Consider the following 23,145-nt stretch of genomic DNA (forward strand, 5'->3'; position numbering starts at 1 on the left):
CTGTCGCGGTGCCGTGCTGGAGAGAAGGAAGTGAAAAGGGAAGAAGAAGAGCCGCGTGAGAGAGAGAAGAAGAAGAAGAGAGGAGAAAAAAAAAACTAGAAAAATAGAAAGAAGGAAGAGACGCGGGAGAGAGAGAGGGAAGAAGAGAGAGAAAAAGCCGCGGGAGAGCCGAAATTAATAAACAATGTATTTAAACTTGTTGAACTTTTCATTTTTGAAGAAAATGATAAAATTACGTACCTCGTATTTGGGATGAAATGGATTTGGTTAATTCATCGTGGACCAATTATTCATAAAATGAGTTAAATTTGAAAATGAAAAATAATTTAGACTTGGATTTCTAACTCATCTCAACTCATTTTATTTAATTATTATAATGTTTTAAAATTTCAACACAAAATATAATAAACAATTCAACTTTTCAAATTTGAAAATAATAATAATATTAAAAAATAATATTCTAATAATACTTTATTCAATTTTTTATTTTCATCTCAATTCAATTTAACTCAACTCAACATCCAAATGCATAATAAGAAAGAAACCAATGTGGCTAATTCAATGTGGATGCTTTTTTTTCCCTTACTATTTTTAAAGTGCAATAAGGTAATGTAATATCTAGCCAACCAGAAGAACCAGTGGACCTATTTTAGCAAAACCCTAAAAACCCCAGTCACTTGAACTTTCGTTGCTCCTCTTGCTGCGACCATGGCATCCCCGTCTCTACTCCCAGTTTCTGGTAAGTAGTCAAGTCTCTGGTTGCCACTATCAAGTTCTCTTTGATTTTGTTTGTTTGCTCTAAAAATTTAGGATAAGAAAAGAAAAGAAAATTACTACTTAATGTAATGGACCCTTTTATAGACTCGTTTGAGAGAGTCAATCTCCAAGAAATAGAAGAAAAGAAGAGAGAAAGAGATGAAAAACAGAGAGATGAAGAGAGAAAATTGCATGAACTTTTGATGCCTTCCTCTTCATTTCAGTTCGTTTTTATAGTTGAAAAGCACTACAAACGGCAGCGTTTCACTTCTAATATTTTATACTTACACGACATCGTCTCATTTAAAACATTTCTTCCCAATGCAAAACGGCGGCGTGCTATTTAAATCCACACTAAACTACAACTCGTATTACAACATGCTTATTAAACTCCTTGTCGTTTGGCCTTAGGCAATAGCACCAAAGTTTCTTAACACTTTCACAACCAACTTCCAGAGGCCTTCACACTTCCACAACAGCGTCTTACACACTCTTCCCCTTCAAAGCACATTGCCTATAAGGTGAGGAAACTTTTCCCTGAGCTTCCAGTATGATTCTCAACTCGTATTACAACATGCTTATTAAACTCCTTGTCGTTTGGCCTTAGGCAATACAGCACTGCACCAAAGTTTCTTAACACTTTCACAACCAACTTCCAGAGGCCTTCACACTTCCACAACAGCGTCTTACACACTCTTCCCTTTCAAAGCACATTGCCTATAAGGTGAGGAAACTTTTCCCTGAGCTTACAGTATGATTCTCAAGTCGCTTCTTCTGGTGAAGCACCCAACCATTGAATCAACACTTCCACAACAGCTTTGTTATTAACCTTTCTACTCTTGCGCTCCAAAATTTGTTGTGGTTCAGGCTCAAGTTCCCCTTGTGCGTCAACTGGTGGCAGGGTAAACAAAGGAGATATATGTGAGCCCAATTTCTTCTTTAAAGAGGACACATGAAAAACAGGATGCAAACGAGATTGGGGTGGTAAACCCAATTTGTATGCAACCTGTCTAATTCTGCTTACAACTTGGAATGGACCAAAAAACTTTGGTGCCAACTTCATATTCCTTCGAAGTGCTAAAGAAGTTTGTCTATAAGGCTGAGGCCTTAAATTAGACCCAGTCACCTACCATGAACTTTCAGTATGCCTTTCGTCAAAAAACAGTTTCATTCTATCTTGAGCCAACATCAAATTATGCTTTAATATTGCTAACATCTCTTCTTTTGTTCTAAGTGACTCATCCATAACCTAATTTTGAGAAAAACCAGGAATGTGCTGCTGCAACTTCACAGGAGGGACACCATACACTGCTTCATATGGTGTCATTCTAGTGGAGGTATGACAGGTGGTGTTGTACCACCATTCAGCAAGTGGCAACCAATCAAACCAACCCCATGGTTTGTCACCTGAGAAGGATCTCCGAAAGTGTTCCAAGCATTTGTTTACTGCCTCAGTTTGACCATCAATTTGAGGATGGTAAGCTGAGGTGTAAGACAAATTTACTCCTTGTAACTTGAAAAATTCCTTCCAAAAAGAACTTGTAAAATGGCCCCTTGATCAAACACAATGTTGTTGGGCATCCCATATAGTTTAAAGATATTGTTCACAAATAATACAGCAACTGTGGCTGCTGTAAATGGATGCTTCAAGGTTAAGAAATGTATATACTTCGATAGCCTATCAACCACTACCATGACTACAGAAAACCCTTTTGATAGAGGCAGTCCCTCAACAAAATCCATAAACACATCAGTCCATATTTGTTGAGGAATGGGTAAAGGCTGCAATAAACTAGGTGGCAATATGTTCTCCCCTTTATTCCTTTGACACACTTCACATTCTTTAACAAACTTCTTCACCTCAAGCTTAAGATCAGGCCAATAAAAATCAGTTTTGGCCCTATGCAAGAATTTATGAAATCCTAAATGTTCAATTATTGGGCTAACATGAACATAGTATAAAATTTTTGACATTAAATCTGAACAATTAGGGATATAAATTCTTCCTTTCTTAAAAATGATGCCTTGCCTCAAAACCAAATTTGAAGAGGATTGATCCTGCTACAGTTCTGCTATCTTCTGCTTCACCACAGGATCTTTGGCATAAGCTCTTCGAATATCTTCTAACCATGTAGGATTAGGAACTGTAATTGCATTCAAGGAAACAGAATCATCAACCTCATCCCTTTTTGACAAAGCATAGCTACTTTATTATCCACTCCCTTCTATTCTAGTAAATACTTCAAACTATGATGATCTGTTCTCACTACAAAAGCACCACCAAGAATGTAAGGCCTCCACTTTTTAACTCCTAGCACTAAAGCTAAAAACTCCTTCTCGTATATGGACAACAACAAAATTTTCCCTTTCAATGCTTGGTTCAAGAAAGCCAAAGGTCTTTGATCCTATATTAGTACAGCTCCAACTCCATTTACACAGGCATCACACTCAATGATGAAAGCCTTTGTGAAATATGGTAATGCCAACACAAGTGAACTTGTGACAGCTGCTTTCAATTCCTCAAATGCTTTTTTAGTTTCTGAAGTCCATAGGAATGAATCTTTCTTCAATAATGCAGTCAATGGTGCTGCTATAAGACCATAGGTTTTAATAAATTTTCTGTAATAGCCAGTTAGTCCAAGAAAACCCCTCAAACCCTTCACATTCTTTGTTATGGGCCAACTGATCATGGCTTCATGTTTCTTTGGGTCTGCTTTGACTCTAGCTCTTGAAATGAGATGACTAAGGTACTTTATTTCTTCACAAGCAAAGTGACATTTGGATCTTTTTGCATAGAGCCTTTTATGTTCTAAAGTTGCTAACACAGTAGCTAAATGTACACAATGAGATTCTATATCCTTACTATATACAAGGATATCATCAACGAAAACAATTACAAATTTTCTCAAAAAAGGCCTAAAAACATCATTCATAAGACCTTGAAATGTTGAAGGTGCATTTGTGAGACCAAATGCATTTTAATTAAGCTTATAGGTCGCCCCCTTCATGACTTGAACCTGTGACATGGAACTTGGCTTTAATACAAATTGTTAAATACTCGACCATTGATCCAAAAGCACTAAGACTGTTAGATACTAATTTAGTTAAATCTTTAACCTTCAGGATCATAACATTTAATTTTCAGCCTTTTTCATTATTTGGGACCTGTGAACAATAAAATTACTAGCTAATCAGCCAGCGATATTCTGTAGTTTTAAGATGCGACAACTAGGAGAGCAATGTGAAAGCACAACTTTCTGGGTGTCGAAAGGTTGAAGGCTGTCACTTTTGGGTTAGATATGAGGAGATCTAGCTTCTTTTAGGGGTTAATTTTTAGTGTTTGTTGCCTGATGTTTATAAAATGTGGAATTTAGGTAATTAATCAATGCAAATGAAGGTTGCTTTTGAATGATTCAAGACCAAATTTTTTCCTTTTTTTTTTTTTCTAAATGCAAGTAAAAATGTGTGTTCTGTCGTAATGGTTTCAATTGGAGAAATTTTGTTTGTTCTAGTTTAGTTGCTTGGAAATTACGATTATGTTACTCCACGTTTGAAAATTAGTGTAGTGTGTTTTCAGCGAACTAATTCAGTATTTTTATGCTACTAGGGATTTCCAGTGAACTTCAGAGTAGAAGAAACGTGTCATTTAGTAGTTCTTGCGAAGTGGACTTTGATGTGGGAACTAGTTCAAAAGTTGTATCTCATTACAAGAAAAGAAGGACATCTCAAAACAATGAATTTTCTTTGTGCGGGATTTTGAGTGAGGTTGAAGCTATCTTACTTACTTTAAGGTTAGCTGAGTATTACATGAGACCCTGTTTGAAGGAATTGGCTACATGGGAACTTGAGGACCTTGGTTATTGTAGCAGAGTTTTGAACTTCACAATTGGGAGGGTGGGTTATAGATCAATCAAGTTTCTTGGGAAGATTGACATTAGATGGTTGGATCTAGATGACATTTTGAAGTTCCATAGGCATGAGATAGTTGTTTATGAGGATGAAAATGCTACACCTGGAGTTGGACAGGGACTTAACAAGGCTGTTGAGGTGACTTTAGTGCTACAAGTGAGATCTCTGGGTTTTGAAGAGGGAAAACTAGAGATGATTGTGGAAAAATTAAGAATCATTGCAAAAAAGACAGGGGGCTTGCTTCATTTCGTTTGACCCAGCAAATGGTGAATGGAAATTCCTGGTTCAACATTTCAGCAGGTTTGGTTTGAATGAAGATGATGAGGAAGATATTGTAATGGATGATGCAACTATAGTTCAGAATCCCATGGGTATGAATGGTGGTGAGGCTCCTGATATTGATGAAGAAACACACATGGGAGCCACTAGTGTTGTGCTCTCTCACTCTCTTCTTGCCCATCTTGGGCTTGACCCTGTAAGAATGAGAGAGATGAAAATGTTAATGTTTCCTGATGAGGAAGAGGAGGCAGAGGATACCAGTGAAATACCACATACAAGAAGCCATCCTTTGGTAAAGACAGCGTAAGATCTCCCTTCCACAACTCTGCTCAAATGATAAGCCATAGATTTAGTCCACCCATTGCTTGAAGAGCCCCATTACCATTGCTGGAATACGACCATTGTAGTTTTGACTCAAACTCTCATGGAGCCATTCTGATGGCCAAACAAAATAAGGGTCTGTCTCTGAGGCCTTTAAAACCTGAAGGTTCAGGTTTTAAGCTGCACCTCAAGAAAGAAACACTAGTAACTGGAAGCCATTCTTGCAACATTGTGGATGCAAGCTTGTTCATGGGTAGGTCATTCTGGGTTGGGTGGGTCCTAAATGGGATTCTTGTTCACACTGGGTCACCAGTAGGCAGTAACGATTATCATAGGGTGTTATCATCTATCGTCACTTTAGCAAAGGTTGCTACAGATGAAGTGGTTAGAGATGAAAATAACATGGTTAGAGAAGAACTTGTTGACCTTGCATTTGATTCTCCATTAAATCTCCACAAGGAGATAGATCATGAAACAAAAGAAGTTGAAATTGGTTCCTTCAAGCCGAGACTTCGGAAACTTGTCTTAGATTCCTTAATGCTTTCAGAGATTTGTAGGAGTTATGGAGATATTATTTGTAATGCCCCGGTCCCACTGGGGTCGGAGAGTTACTTCATATCACTTAAACCCACATTTCAACAATATAATTATAGACTCTAAATTCCTAATATCATAAAGAAATTGTGATTCAAACTAATTTCTTCAATATAATAAAATTTCGAAAATGCTAAGTTTTCAGAACATAATAAAATTTCTTAATAAACTTCGCCAATACACATATAGAAACTCTGTAAACTTAAACTACCATTCTTAAATCATCTCACCCAATGTTTCATAATCTGATTTTTAGCTAAAATATCTAAAATCATCTAAAAAATATTGATGAGATAAGGAGTGAGTTATCAACAACTCAGTAAGTAGAGAGCATATACTAGTGTGCAAATATGAGTATTTACAGAGTTCAGAATGCAAAACAAAATATTTTTACTTTTCATTCCAAGAGTGCAAAAGCATAAACATGTTATTAAAAAATGTCAAAGCGAAAGTTCAAAAATACTCTTATTCAAAATTCTCTTAGCATAACATAACCGACCACCATCATACCAGAACATCATATCACATCAGAGACCATGTTTAATCTCTATGATAGGGTTGTGCAAACCCCGATAGCTAATCGAGCAGAAACAAAATGTGAATCTTCTCCTTATTATTCTCAGATCCCCGAGTGTGTACACAAGAAAGACCACTAAAAAACTACTTTGTTTCCAAAGTGGGTGCACCAAAAATAGAACGGTTGGTACCAACCCAAACAGAAGCCACTATTAGCACTCGTGGTAGGTCAAACAGATCACCATCCACAAACCACATCCAAAATTCAGAATGTCATGTCAAAAGTTTTTAGAAATCACATTATATCATATCAAAGTTCAGAACATCTTCAGAATAAAACAGAATCAAATCACAAAAATATAATTTATGCACAAAATTTCATATTCACTCTCTTTTGCACAATTTAGAAACAAAATGCAAGAAAATAAGCTCATGTCTACACCAGTCATGACAAAAATACTTTTCCTTTTATACAGAGTTCATGAGTAATGCTAAAACAAATAATTGAGGTTGTTTTTCATATTTCTTTCCAAAAACCAAAAGATGTATATTTTAAAAGTCAAGCTCATTTCATTTTCCTTTTATGCAAAGTCTAGTATAGGAACCTTGCTAACTTGAACTTTTTAGCTTTTCAAAAATTCTCTACAACAGTACTGAATGAAAATAAATCGTCACCTATAGAAAAATTCATGTAACCTGAATAAATCTCCAAATGAATAGTTACATCGCATTTACACCTACAATAACTATTTTAATTCCTCAAAAACCTAAAAATTCTCTTAATCCTAAAATATTGTCACTTCCCAAAATTCATTGATTTCCACTTAATATTTACTTAACCTAATTTCCACTCATTCACAAGGTTTATTTAAAAATTAAAACCAACCCATTTAAAAAAAAAATTAAAAGTTGTTAAAATAAAAATATTACTCAACCCAAAAATAATTTAGGACCCGAACTCAACATGAAAGCATTTTACTTCAAAATCACTTAACATAACACACTAAAAATATATAAAACAGAACTAAATAAAAACAAACCCACTGAAATAAATCCTTAAAACACTGTATTTTAAAAAAATTGAGGGTAAAATTGTAATTTACTAACAAAGATTTTACCAAACTTACGTAGAACCATTAGGAAAAACTAACAAACAACCTTGAGTTTAAAAGTAGAGGGCAGAGGCAGCAGTAGAGGCTTACCGAGAGGGAAGAGAACACGATGAAGGCTCAACAGAGCTAGGGCACTATGACAGAAATGTAAATGGAAGCAATGCTTGACAAAAATGAAAGGGAAAGAGTTGCATGAAAAAGGAAACAGTGCTTGACAGAAAAGAAAAGAGAAAACTTTCTGTATTCAATTGAATTCAAATTGTTAAGTCTATTTGTACAAAAGGAACCTAATATATATACAAGCTCATCGTCTGCTGTCTGCAGACAGCACCTATTCCACTACTAACCAGAAAATGACAGAATACAATGGTATATGTACAACACAAACAAATAAGACAAAAAAAAAAAGGAGTGGAGAAATCAGTCTGCTGCATCTTTATGCAGGTCCTTTGGAGTATTAGCAGTAGTGGGAGTGGAAAGCTGCAATACTCCCCCACAAGATGGAGAATACAGATTTGCTATTCCCATCTTGAGTAAGTGAGAGTGGAGAAGGGTAGAAGGAAGGGCCTTGGTGAGGAGGTCTGCAAGTTGGAGATGAGTAGGAACATGGGAGGTGGAGACAGTGCCATCAATGATTTTATCTCGAATTAGATGACAATCCAATTCGATATGCTTGGTACGTTCATGAAAAACTGGATTTGCAGCAATGTGGATGGCTGCTTGATTATCACAGAAGAGGTGAACAGCTTGTGGATGAGGAACTTGAAGATCAGTTAGGATATACTTGAGCCAAGTAATTTCTGCACAAGTGGCAGCCATTGACCTATACTCGGCTTCTGCTGAGGACCTTGATACTACTGCTTGCTTTTTGGATTTCCAAGAGATCAGTGAGTTGCCAAGGAGAACGCAGTAACCTGTGATTGATCTGCGCGTGTCAGGGCATGAAGCCCAGTCTGAATCACAGTATGCTATTAATTGAAGTGAAGAATGAGCAGCAAGAAGGAGCCCTTGTCCAGGAGCAGCTTTGAGGTACCTCAGGACTTTGTGAGCAGCTGACATATGAGCAGTAGTTGGTTTTGACATGAACTGACTGAGTGTGTGAACAACAAAACTGAGATCAGGGCGAGTGATTGTCAAGTATAAGAGCCTTCCAACCAATCTGCGATATGTAGAAGGGTCTTGCAGCTCAATACCCGAATCCTTTCTAAGCTTGAGATTTTGATCCATTGGAATCTTGGTTGGTTTGGATCCTAAAGTACCAGAGTCTGCAAGAATTTCCAATGCATATTTTCGTTGTGAAATGTGAATCCCCTTTGAAGATCTTGCCACCTCAATGCCAAGGAAAAACTTGAGGGGTCCAAGATCTTTAATTCTGAATTTATCATTGAGGAAGGTTTTGAGAGTAGCTATGGAATCAAGTGAATCAGTGGCCACCAAAATGTCATCAACATACACTAAAAGGGCTGTAAAAGAGTTGTCAGCAACTTTAATGAACAAGCTATAATCTGCTCTTGATTGGGAAAAGCCAAAATCTAACAAACAGGCAGTGAGTTTTGCATACCACTGCCTAGAAGCTTGTTTTAAACCATAAATACTTTTCTGAAGTTTGCAAACCTGGTTAGGACCTCCCTTAGTGTACTCTGGTGGTTTATTCATGAAAATCTCCTCCTCTAAATCCCCATGGAGAAAGGCATTATTTACATCAAATTGATGTAAATGCCATCCTCGAATTGCAGCTATGGATAGAAGGCAGCTGATAGTCACCATTTTAGCAACTGGTGAAAAAGTCTCAGTATAGTCAATTCCCTCTTGTTGAGTGTAGCCTTTTGCTACCAATCGAGCCTTCAACCTTTCCACACTCCCATCTGAGTTGAGCTTAATTTTGTACACATATCTGCAGTCTATGGGTTGTTTACCAGAAGGAAGGTCTGAAAGAATCCAAGTGTTATTTTGTTCCAAAGCATCCAACTCAGCATCCATGGCTATGCACCAATTTGGATCTTTGATTGCTTGGGAATAGGAGGTTGGTTCACTCATAACAGAAAGAGATGAAGAAAAAGCTTGGTAGGAAGGGGAGAAATGCTTATAAGTGAGATAGTTGTGTAAGGGAAAAGAACAAGTGGAAGGAGGAGAGGTTACCTGAGCCTTTGATTGTTGTGCTGAAGTCAAAACAACCTGTTGGCAATGAAAGTCCCTTAAATAAGCAGGTGCAGTCCTGCTTCTTGTTGACCTACGAAGGTGAGGTGATGTAGAGGGGGAAGCTATGTCAAAATCAGGAGCTTGTGGTATAGAAGAGGGGCTGAATGAGAGAGGAGAAGTGTTGCTGATAGGGGATTCAGCAGGTAAGTTGATGAAAGGAGCAGGGGAATCATTGATAGAAGAAGGAGGTGAGTGTTGGACAGGTTCTAAGATGGGAATAGGTGAAGCAGAAATAACAGGTGAAGGTTGGATAGTAGGGGAAGGTTCATCAGAGTGAGAAGCATGGAGAAGGGGAAAGGATTCTTCATAAAAAATAACATCTCTAGAAACAAAGGTGGTGTGTGACTCAAGATCAAGTAGCTTATATCCCTTAACCCCGAAAGGATATCCTAGGAAAATGCATTTTCTGCCCCTTGGATCAAATTTCTTACGACCATGAGATAAGGTAGTTGCAAAACACAAGCATCCAAACACTTTAAGATGATGGTATGTAGGCTTGGTTGAAAACAACATCTCATATGGAGTTTTATTGCCAAGAAGAGGGGTAGGTGTTCTGTTTATAAGATAAACAGCTGTTAGAATACAATCATTCCAGAAATGTAATGGGATACCTGATTGAAAACGAAGTGCCCTGGCAATATTAAGAATGTGTTGATGTTTTCTCTCAACAATACCATTTTGTTGAGGGGTTTCAACACAAGAACGTTGATGTATAATGCCCTTTTGATTAAAAAACTCAGTCATTTGAAACTCAGTCCCATTATCACTTCTAATGGTCTTGATTTTGGTGTCAAATTGAGTTTCTATCATGTTATAAAAGGATGCAATGCAAGCTCTAGCTTCTGATTTTGCATGTAATAAATAAACCCAAGTAGTTCGTGAGAAATCATCAACAAGGGTCAGAAAATACTTGGTTCCATCATAAGCAGGTGTGGAACATGGCCCCCAAATATCAACATGCACCAAATCAAAAATAGAAACTGACTTGTGATGACTAATGGGAAAAGGATTTCTGTGTTGTTTAGCAATAGGACAAACTGAACAAGGGGAAATTTTACTAATATTGAAATTGTCTCTTACATCAGGATCATCAATTAAAGACATTCTAGAATTTGAAATGTGACCAAGGCGACAATGCCAGAGGTCTGAACTACTGCCACCAGTCATGACAGGAGCACTGAAAAAATTAGAACTAAGAGACAAGGTGGATAAGGCCTCGGTGAATGCATTTGGGGAAACATCCACTGGCAAGAGGTGATACAGGCTGCCTTTGACTTCAGCAATCCCAATCGTGGTCCAGGTGGAAAGGTCCTGAATGAAACAGTGATTAGAGAGAAAAAGCAAACAACAAGTGAGGGCTTCTGTTAGCTTTTTAACTGAAATTAAATTAAAATAAAAGGAAGGGACACATAAAACATCTTTCAACAGGATGTTATTAGTGACTTGAACATTTCCTAAATGGCTAACAGGCATGGAAGTTCCATTTGGAAGTTTGACAGAATATGAAACTTCAGAAATAACAGATGTAAAAAAAGTGGTACTGCAGATCATGTGATCTGTTGCACCCGAGTCTATAATCCAAGGTATATTAGCATGATGAATGGATTTATGTGTAAAGGAAGATAGAGCAAGATGAATACCAGAGATTTTTGAAGGTTTTGGCTCAGCTGTGACAGGTTGGTAAACAACCTGAGCATGGTTCACAGAGGAAAAAGCAGTCGAGTTATCCTTGTCTTGAAGCAAAGTCATAAGCTGCTGATATTGTGCTTTGGTAAAACTAACTCGATTTTCATCATTTTCTCCTTGGTTAGAGTCCAAAGACAGGCTGACTTGATTGATAGAAGACCCAAAGTTCTTACCCTTATGAAATTTATGGCCAGGAGGGTAACCATGCAACTTATAGCATCTTTCAGCCACATGACCAGTTTGTTTGCAATGAGCACAGCTAGGAACTTGGGCATTTCCTATTTTAAAACAAGTTTCAAAAGTATGACCTTGCACACGACAGTGGGTACAATATGGTCTTTCTTTCTTTGTGGCAGCAGGGAACTTGGCATTGGTTTTGAAAGGTGTATAGGATGTGTTGGTGACTAAGGCCATGGATTCAGAATTTGGGAAAGCAGATATGATCTGATGTTGTTGTTCTTGCTGCTGTATAAGGGAGAAGACCTTACTAACAGCAGGAATGGGATCCAACAACATGATTTGGTCCCTAATATTGGAGTATTTATCATTTAGTCCCATCAGAAATTGAATGACACTATCTCTTTGATATCTGTCATTCAGAATAGTCAGTTGTCCACAGGTGCATGCAGGCATTGGGTCATACACAGCAAGTTCATCCCATAGGGTTTTGAGTTTACCATAATATATGCTCACAGGATCTTGCTCTTGTTGAAGGCTTGCCAAGCTCCTCTTTAGTTGAAAAATTCTGGGTCCATTTTGCTGGGTGAAGCGATCTCTAAGTTCATCCCAAATATCTCGTGCATTTTCCACAAAGGCTACACTAGACTTCACAGCAGTGCTGATGGAGTTTTGAATCCAAGTAACCACCATATCATTGCACCGATCCCATGCATTGAACAGGGGATCCTCTGATGAGGTAGGTCTATTAAGGGTCCCATTAATGAAACCTAGTTTGTTTCTTGCTCTAAGAGCTCGTCGCATAGCTCTGGACCAAATCACATAGTTGTCTGATGTGAGTAGATCAGTGACAAGTGTGATGGTGATATTATCTCCACTATCAACCCGGTATGGGTTGTTTGGGTCACTGAAATTGAGAAAAGGAGAAGGTGGTGTGGGGTTTTGTTGGTCTCCCATTGCAGAAAAGGAGGAAAGAAATTAAGAGCATGAAAAGAACCTAATGCTCTGATACCATGACAGAAATGTAAATGGAAGCAATGCTTGACAAAAATGAAAGGGAAAGAGTTGCATGAAAAAGGAAACAGTGCTTGACAGAAAAGAAAAGAGAAAACTTTCTGTATTCAATTGAATTCAAATTGTTAAGTCTATTTGTACAAAAGGAACCTAATATCACTACAACATAACCAGTCTTTTACTGCGTTTTTCTTTCCTGCGGCTATTTTTCGTGGCAAAATTTCATTCACTTTATTATCATATAAAGAGTTAACTACGACTATATCTACCGCTGGAAAGAAATATTATTTTTGGCATTTTCTATGTGCAGCAAATCTAATCGCCGAAGTGAGAGAACGTTTAAGTGACTTTTTGGCATTTGAGAATGGGTTTACTACTGGAGAATTAAACTGTCGCCGTAAATTTATTCAACATGGAGCTATTGCCGCGATACCGGTTCGCTGCAATAAAGTTGGGCCAGGGGCGTCTGCACTTAGCGCTGCAATAAGCATCTGGGAGAGCTATTACGGCGAAATATCTAGCGCCGCAACAAACATGGGTATTTAATTGAGATGATGCGATGGTCACCCTAGCTGCAGTAGATTTTCCCCAAATTTCTCCCCTGCTACGCCGACGATTCCATCTCGACGAGTAGCTGCACCGCCGGTCGTCAGGCCGTCGCCTTTGCTGCCGGAGTCGTCTCCAATACCTGGTAATCATATATTCTAAACCTTAATTTCTTCCGTCCAGCTGTTCGTCGTCTCTCTCTCTCTCTCTCTTGTTCAACCCTCTCTCTCCCTAGGCTGCCCCAGTACCTTGATTCGGCATGCTCCCCACCGTGTTGCCATAGCAGCCGGCCATCCTATTTTCAGCCAACGCAACTCTGGTAATTACCTCTAGGCCTAGAGAGATGGTTAATTAGTTAAATTAGTTAATTTAAAATCGTGGAATGTGAATGATAGCTTCAATAGATTGGTGCAACTTTCTTGCTTGACTCATTCAAAGTCTAATTTAGAAAGAGGAAATTAAAATGCACAAAGAAACAAACAACAACCCGGTTGAATTACTGCTCTAGTCTAAAAGCTTAATTGCCCTGTTTTTTATTTTAAATTTTAACTGGTTTGTCAATTACCCTTTCTTGTAATTACCATTTGAAGCTTGCTTAAATTACAAGGTAATATAGGAATTATAGAAGATCTCTTGAGTGGGTTTTTGATGCAAGTGGTCATATCTAACTTTTTCTTTCAGATCTGTAGATCAATTAGGACGTTCAAATATCTTAGTTTGTGAATTAAATTGATATATTTCTGAATGATCAAAGTGTATTCATTTTAAGATATCGATCACTGTTTCGTTGTAGAAATACCTAATGCTTTAGGCTTAGAGGAAATTCCCAAACCTTTTTGAAAATTTCAAGAACAATCTAAATTATCATATATAGTTATAATAAAAAAGAGACAAATTTAGCACTAGAAAATGAAAAAGTACTAATCAAAACGTGATAGATTGCAAAGAAGGAAACATGTTATCTATGACCCTAACAAATGCCCCAAACAACTTAATAGAGAGTAATACTGTACGATCTTGTCTAGTTCAATGTAAATACTATTTGTATAATGTAAGATTACTAGCTAGCTTGGACATAACCAGCAAGCTAGCTAGCTTTGGACATAACCAGCAAAATATTGGACAGCAAAATCTAATGCCCGGTTGTGGTGCCTAAATTATCAGTACTTTTTTGTTGCTGTCCAATATTTTGGACATAAATATTGGACAGCAACCTAGCAAGCTTGCTAGCTAACTTGACTAACAAGCAAAAGCTTACTGATACATAGACTAACTAGCACGCTAGCTAGCTTGCTGTTCAATTTCTTCTTGCATGATTCAATTTCGACTAGGACAATCTTCTTTCAGCAATTTTTATTTCCAGCTATTGACTCAATATTGACAGATAATTTAGGCAATGTTTATACTATCTTTTGTTGAGGCTTTTTGTTGTCTCATAGCTCTATATTCTTTGAATGGTCTGATTATATAAATGCTGTGTACCAATCCTATATGAATTGTCATAAAAATGAGGCATGTAAAGACTTGAGTTATGTGAATGCACCGGTGAATATGAGTGTGAAGTATGTGATTAAAAGAATTACAATCATATAGAGAAGCAGGATCACTATCTCATATTTGTGTGTTGATGACAGACTTTAATATTGTCCCAAATATTATGGCATTTCATATTGGTCATTTCTTTTGCTCATGGTATATTATAGAAGACTATACCCGCGTAGCGTAACATGTTAGAGAAAGCATTGGTCATGATTTTAACACGTGACATATATATCTTGTAGAAGGACTTCTCTATTGGAATGTTCAATTGACAGATCTGTCCAGTCATACAATCCTTTGTTGTGGCATGTTTTATGTGATGTACATATAACTTATGCCCGAATTATCTGCTAAAAATATGTTTTTGGCATGTTTGATTCGAGGCAAAATTGGAATTAGTGACGTGTAAATAGACTTAAATGATGGGTGTTTGAAACCATTAATTTATTTGTTCTTATATTGTTTAATTAATCACTTTTACCTACCTAGATTAATTATTTCATTGATTTACTTAAGGTTTCATTCATACCCCTTAATCGATTGACACAGAAAAATGGACAAGAATTAGATGCACGTGCCAAATAGGTTTACCTCACGTGAATATGGTGAAGGGATTAACACTCTCCTCACCATGGCAAAGACCCATGCACCTGGACAAACTACCATAAGGTGTCCATGTCGGAGATGCCGAAATAACCTATTCCTACCATTCAATGAAGTTGATCATCATCTATTCACGATAGGTATTGATCCTACTTATACACATTGGATATTCCATGGGGAGTGTGATAGTTGGAGTGTCCATGAGTCAGACAATGTCTTTCGATAGTGCTAATGAATCTCATGATTTTATTGATCACTGGAAAACACTTATGGGCTGGGGGTGTTGCTTTTCTTTGATAAATACTTGTGGGCCCGGGGTCGAGTACTCACTTTGATATGTTGTTGTTTTATTGGTTTTACAGTTTTCAGACTCTGTAAAGATGATATATATTAATGTGATTCTTTATACTCTAGAACCTGAAAATGTATGTGCTTTGCCATTTATGTAAAATATTGGGTGGGTAACATCATGCTGTTTTTACAGGTGTTATCCTTCATGTGGCCTAAGTGGGAAAATGTATGAATCGTTTGCTGATCATCGCTTCCAGCAAGGTCAACCACAAATTTGTACTGGGGAATTTTCACTTCTTGTAGTTGGCTTCACAGTAATGGCGTGAGAGCTCAAGGAACTATTGTTGTACTGGGGAGGCTTTATTGTATTTCCTAGTGTTGTAAACTGCTTGTACGATGAAAAAAGGGAAACCCTTTCATGTTGAATGCTTCAAATTATTTAAATATGTATTCATGTAGGCAATGGTCTGATTCGAGTACTCCCCAAGATTTTGAACTTGCTTATGGTTCATGAATTGAAAATATGGATTATGCAGGGATGTATTATTAAATTGCAGGATTTATCTCATTTTAATGTGGATATGCAAGTCATGTTATGTTTTTATTTTTAAAGTGAGATGGTGGCAGAGGTTGATCATGTACCCTCCATCTAGGTCCGTAATTTAAAGGCCGATAAATGCATGTACCCAAACAGCCATACAGTACCCGTACAGAAAAATGCAACGATTTTTGGCATGATAATTACTACTGGTGATCATCCGACGATACTATATATATAGTGATCTGCTATGCGTGATTTGAGCTCAGATGATATAGTATTCCTTCAACTACTATGTGAGATAGTATTAAGTGGGATAGTCTTTGAAAAAAAAATGTAACATACATGAGTAGTTGAAGAAATTGACTATATATGTTAATTAGTTGCAGTGATATTGCATATGTAATTGATGTCCAGATTATGTCTATAAATAGAGGCATTTAAATAATCAATTAAGTGGTGTTTTGAAGAAGAGAATAGTCATATATATCACCATGGCATATTTGAGGAAATATTGAAAGTGTTTATCTATTATTTTCATGGGTATAATCATTCTTTTAGGTGTACAACAAGTGACCTATAATCCACACCATCCAACACGCCTTTCTTGATCAACTACCATTTTTAAATGCCCTATATATTCTACTAGAAGTTTATATTAATACTAATGATTTATCTGCATTTGTAATTTAATTGTATCATATATATAATGATATAGATATAGAATATTGATATATTTAGAAATGTAGAATAATTAGTATCATATATATAATTGTCCAGCCAATATATGATTTAATTTAATTGTATCATATATATAATTGTACGTATCACTTTTAGTTGCCGCTAGTATATAGAATAATGATATATTTAGAAATGTGCAGATATTGATAGTTCTTTAGAGCATCATTCAATGGATTAGCCTAAGCTAAAAGACACATTTGATAAATGTAAGATAAATGTTGACTATTTCATTCACATAAATCTCTATATTAGAATATCTATCAACCACAAAATATTTAATAGTAAAATAATATACGATGAATTTCATTTTGGTTATATCATTCAAATCCTCATATTGGATTTGAAAATTTATTCATTATATAGTAATACAACATCTATACTATATAGTATGCATAAATTTATAGAATGATAAATATCCATAATAAATTATACATGAGAAGCCTGACGGAGATATATGTATTACGTACGCTTAAAAATTATTATATTATTATATAATACTAATGATTATCATGATTGTCCAGCCAATATATTTCCAAAGCTCTATTGTTAAAAACTTGTTAGCAAATACACGTGTGATGATATAGATTATCCAAAATATTATTTGAATATAAAGTATGTACATTAATTATATGGAGATACTGAATAATAAATTTTCTTATATTCATACTATCTGATATATTTTACATACATCTCATATTGTGCATGTTAAGGTTCAGACGTGTCTTCCCCACATAACTTGTAAATACGGTTGCTCAACATCACTGCTACTTAGTACAGAAGCTGCTGGCCAGCAAATTATGGCTAACTGCGACTGATGGATGTCGATTTATCTCACCTACTACTAGTACTGAATCTACTTATAACTAGAGCCAGGGCAAAGCGCGGGAGATGAGCACAATAGCAAGCGGGAAAGCAAATTTTCATTACCTATACGAGGATCAGTATAGCTATCAAACCAGAGCATATTGGGTATATTTCCTCAAGTTTCTGCTGGGTGGAGCATTTCGGCTTGGTGGAGCATAAAGTTGGGTTGCAAAATTCTGCAAGCTTGTACCCTCCATTAATTCTACTTGTAGAGAGAGAGGAGGTACATCACCATTCTGTCCAGCCGCCGTGCTTCATTATCCAGGCTCTCTTGCTTTTCATCTTAGGAGTTGTTCTATTTAAGTTGCTTCATGCTTTATCGGGCTCTAGTTGAACATTTGAATTTTGTGCATTTCGAGTTGCAATTGCTTCCATCCTTTGGGTCTTTTTAGTGTCAACTACAAAACTGTTAGCTGAAGTAGTATACAGTTTACTCATTATATATTTACTTGCTTCTCTTTTCTTGACTTCTCATGAGTACCATAGTGCCTTCGCAATGAGTCACACACAGAGAGGGAGAGGAGTGTTGTAGCCCATTGGACGAAACCCACATCCAGAACCAGCAGGTTGGACTTTGAGAGACGAAACTGAAGTGGACTCTGATGATTCCACTCAACCCCCAGATGAGTTGAATCCATCATTTTTGCATCCATCTACTACTCCTGCAAAGGTGAATACAGGAGTGAATACAACAGGCAATGGTAAGTATATTGGACATATATTTATTAAGGGATTAATAAATAATACACAACAAAGAGGTATAATATACATGGTTTATTTATTTAACTGCTGACTGTTTGTGTTGCTGGTATAGTACCAAACACTAGTAAACGTGTAAGAGGTGTAGCCAAAGATATAGAGTTTGAGAGGATGCGAAAGTATGGCAAGATACCACTTGAAATCAAAGATGGGAAGATAGGTCCATCATGTAACAATAGGACAGTATACACAACTCGAGTGACATGGATCATTAAGCACTACGCAGAAATGAGGCATATTAGCTGGAGTATTGTCGATGCAAAGGAGAAAGAGGAGCTGTCTGAACGTGTTCGAGTATGGCTCTGATATACTTTTTACTGTCATATGCTCTGTTTTTAGTAATAACTTTAGATAATTAGAATTTTCCAAAGAAATGGTAGAGAGGCACAATACAAGAATGTTGAATGTCTGGGTGAATCTGTAATATGAACAGAGTTTTCCTGCTTATTATAACTTATATATCTACAATCTGAACTTGAAAATGTGAATTGAAAATAAATGAAGCTTGCTTTTTAGGATAGGTAAAATAATGAAGCTTGTTGTATGAGTTAAAAAAGTTAATGGGTTATTTCAGTTTTTGGAAGATACTTAGAGAAAAATATTGGTCTGCTGGTTTATGAGTTATTCAGACATTTGTGCAAATAGTCTCCTAAAAAGCAATATTGATCGGTTATTAACTCAATGAAATTGATAGGCTGATTTTGTCCTCGATTGGACAAAAAAAAATCATCAGCGGACTGTCACAAGTCAGCTATCCCGTGCATACAATGCATTTCATTACAAGCTACACAGAAAATACTTGAGTTATGCAACACATGCAGAGGCACTAGCTAATGGAGGTGGGTTGGTAGGGCAGCCAGTCTGGGAGTGGTTATGCAATCGGTGGGGGAGTGATTCATTCAAGGTAAGACACTATATATTCATCAAGAAATTCATGTCATTAACTAAATATGTGGCTGACTTGCAAAAATAACTTGTTCGAGTAGGAATTAGCATTAAATGAAAAGCTACACTAAAGAACTTTGTGGCATGTACTTACAAATCATGTTTAATTGTAAGACAAAATATCCAAGCTATGATAATGAAAATGATGTATATATATGTTATTTTTTATTTCCCTTTTGTAGGGACATGGATAATGGTAAATATATCACTGCTACATGTTTGTTTATCTGATTTTGGCTCAAGGATATGAAAGTGTAATCAAATTTCATGTGCAAGATAACTTCATAAATAGTACAAAAATGATTCCTTCATGCTAAGCAAGAAATAAGAACTGTATTGAACTCCTATGGACAGGCCTCTCCGTTGGTTTCTTATGGGAAAGATGGAAGCTAACATAGACTAGTGAGTTGTATGCAAGCTGTGCATAGTACTTCAGATCCTATTGTTCATGTTTGGCATGTGATCTATTATGTTTCTAGAAATGTTATAAATTACTTTATAATATCCCGAAACAACATAACTATCCTATTGGCATGCATTCATAACAACTCAAGCAAATTGGAAATTTATGTTTTGTTGCAGAAAATGTCCAGTCAAAACAAAGAAAATAGGAGTAAACAAAAGGTCAACCATACAAGCGGAAGGACATCATTTGTTGTACTAATGGAGAGGAAGGTATTGCAATAATTTTAATATCCTATATGTTGTGGCTCAAAGATGTGGGTCAATATTTTGAATACTATATTAATTCCATGGTGTTTTTATGTTCAAGTAGAAAGACAAGAATTTGATTGATTTCTACAAAGATGTGCATTGGTCAAGTAAAAACGGCAGATTTATCACACCAACCACAAAAGACAATTATGTGAGCATATTTCTAATTTAAGCAACTACCTGCACTAGTATTATCACACCAACTACACTGGACAGAATATATTTGCACATAAGTACTTGTGTAAGCTTATAAGTTAAGTTGTTAGTGAAATGATGGTAATGGTGGATCTGATTCATGCAACAGAATCAGATGGTTGAAAAGATGAATGCGAAAGAACCAGATGCTCGCACAGATGACGCTGCAGCAACCATATTTAGGGAGGTTTTGGGACATAGACCAGGATATTCCAGAGGGCTGGGCCATTCTGTGATGCCAGAATCTCCTAAAGTACCTGGAGTACCCAATGAGGAGTATGAACGACTTGTCGAGGAAAATGAACAAAATAGAAAAAATTTAGAGTATTACCAAAATCGCCTGAAAGAGATTGAAACTGGTCTAATGGCTATGCAGGAGAATATGCGAGAATATGAAACACGTGTAAACATGAGAATGACAGATATGGAGACAGAATTAGAGTCTCAAAGAGAGACTCATGCTGCAATTCTTTAAGCATCTGCTGCAAGCTAGCAGTACCGTAAATTTTTTTTTTTTTTTTGTCACACTTTTACTAACCTATTTTGATGAAGTTGTGGTGGGGGAGATATTGGTATAGTAGCATTACTTTTGTCTACCATTATTCATAGGGAATGTTGTTGGAGAGGATGAAGGAAGTTCATGGAGGTAATGTGGGAACTTGCACAGTTAAATTTTTTTTTTTCTGAAAATGTTTTCCTGGTTACTTGGCTTTGTGAGTAGTTCATCCCAAAAGTATTACGTATTTTAAATGTTGTTAGTAAAAGGGAGGGAAACAAGGGTATTTCATTAAATGAATGAAGTAGGAATAGTAAGAATAGGGATATCTCTATTTTAGTAATGGTTTGACAGCTCATGTATACCTTATTCACTGATGATATATATCTCAATATAATCAAAGTGAGCATATATGCTGCTTTAAGTTTCCAATTATTTCATAGAATAAGCATTGTGAGGATAACATGCTGTAGTATCAGACTAGATTAGAGAAGTAGCCCTCTAATATTGACTGCATGCTATTAAATTACACTAGTAGGTTGGTAAATTGGCCAGCTATGAAATTATACCCTATTGCATGCAGATATTTAGTTTAAGTATTTAATGTATAGAAAACTTTACAGCTATGCTTTAATGCAATATTGTCTAGACAAGTTCCTCACAATAATGCCCTTATGTGTGTGCTCTAATAAAATGGTTTGATATAGTTAGCATGAGCGAATTGTGTAAATTAAACCACACATTAACTGAAATTATTGTTATTATATACAGGTTTCTTGTATAGAAAAGAGGTTGGTCGTGGCCCTGCCAACATCAGGTAAATATAAACTCATGACGTTCAAATTATCTCATCATTGCAAATATGGATTAGGAAAAGGCTATGAATTTTGTGCTTGTATATAAATGACATGTAGACCCTTCATTTCCTTATACCCTATATAACTGAACCACAAATAAATCCCAGCTATCGACCAATTCCATCTATTCAATGAGCTAAATTTTGTTTAGACTGTGTTGGGCTGAAGGAATATAAATTACATGTCTTTAGATGTTTGGCCATTGCAAGTACTTCATGATGCATGGTATACCATAACTTATTCTAGGTTGGTGGTTATATGGAATTGGATGCATGGAGGAAACTAGTGGTTTGCTTAATTGTTTTTTTAATGCCTGCAGGATTAGATGGTCTGATTCCATTTTATTGATGGTTTTTGTAACAGGTCATTAATTCACCTTCCAAGGGCAAAGCTTTTTTGGGATGTGCTAGCCAATACCCCAAAGAACTTCTAAGTGTAAAAATTCATGTGGAGTATGTACATGTAGATGTAGAGTTAGTAGGATTGCTGGCTTGTTGACATAGCAACTATGGATGCTCTGTTTTAGTACTGCTAAACTAAGTTATGATATGTGAATCTTTTAAAGAGTATTTTCTAGCTGATAAGATGATCATCTCATCAGGTAGAAACTGCCCTCCAGTTTCTTTAATATATATATAGCATACTCATGTCTAGTGGCCAATTTCTTTTATAGCATGCTGGTATTATAAATGTGCTAGTTGGACATATTGATGATGATTAGGGTTAATTTGGCATGTTTTACAATCAGATGCAGCCATTGGAAATCATTGCATCAATATATCATTGCATCTGGTTCTTCGAATAGGGTAAAATTGATCATCTATGATGTATTATATAGTGACAAGCATTGAAAATCTGAGAATAGAATATATATAGTGATGCAGTACCATGGTCATATATGTCTGTGTCATGATCATCATGAATGTTCAAGTAATTACCATATCATCTCAGATCCAATATTAATTGGAGATAAACTCATGAAAGAACAACATGCTCAAGCGTACCTTGAATGTATAAGGTGCCAAGAAAAAAAAAAACTTATCCATCCAGCTAGCGCAAATAATGCTCAAACACCAATACCTTGAATGTCATACGCATGTGCAGAACGCAAGAATGAGATTTTTGGTACCATTTTTTTCCACATTTTGTCATCACGAAATTTGGGGAAATTGGTCAAAATTTATGAGATTTTGTGAAATTTTAAACCCAAATTTGTGGAATTCATGCAAGCAATTAATAGTTATGGGACGTAAGAGTCTTACCTGGTAAAATCCCAATAAAAACCCAATTGTGCCAAAAAACCGTAGATACCTCACTGCATGAAATTAGAATCGGCGTTTGGGTTATGCCATAAATTTGGTTTGCATGCTTCCCAACATTTCTTCGGCAGTCGATTACACCGCAGGAAAGATTTCTTGACAGCTTTGTTAAGTGCTGAGATTTTGGTTCTCCAAACCGACGACGTGTAGATCGCAGGAGTTGTTCTCTCTTTGC

At 36.4% G+C, this 23,145-nt stretch overlaps 1 long non-coding RNA gene and 1 pseudogene across 2 annotated transcripts; both read left to right on the top strand.

Annotated features, from left to right (window-relative positions):
* The first annotated feature begins 708 nt into the window (after positions 1-708).
* The window catches only part of LOC122296744, a 39,297-nt pseudogene continuing 16,860 nt past the window's right edge, over positions 709-23,145 (top strand).
* On the top strand, positions 12,879-16,098 carry LOC122295836. 2 transcript variants are annotated; one of them, XR_006238290.1, is made up of 3 exons: positions 12,882-13,428; positions 15,198-15,391; positions 15,736-16,098. It is a non-coding gene; the product is annotated as an uncharacterized LOC122295836 (long non-coding RNA). The 2 variants fall into 2 exon arrangements; XR_006238289.1 differs by lacking the exon at positions 15,198-15,391 and having other exon boundaries at positions 12,879-13,428.

The sequence above is a fragment of the Carya illinoinensis genome, chromosome 15, assembly GCF_018687715.1.
Source record: "Carya illinoinensis cultivar Pawnee chromosome 15, C.illinoinensisPawnee_v1, whole genome shotgun sequence".
Taxonomy (NCBI): domain Eukaryota; kingdom Viridiplantae; phylum Streptophyta; class Magnoliopsida; order Fagales; family Juglandaceae; genus Carya; species Carya illinoinensis.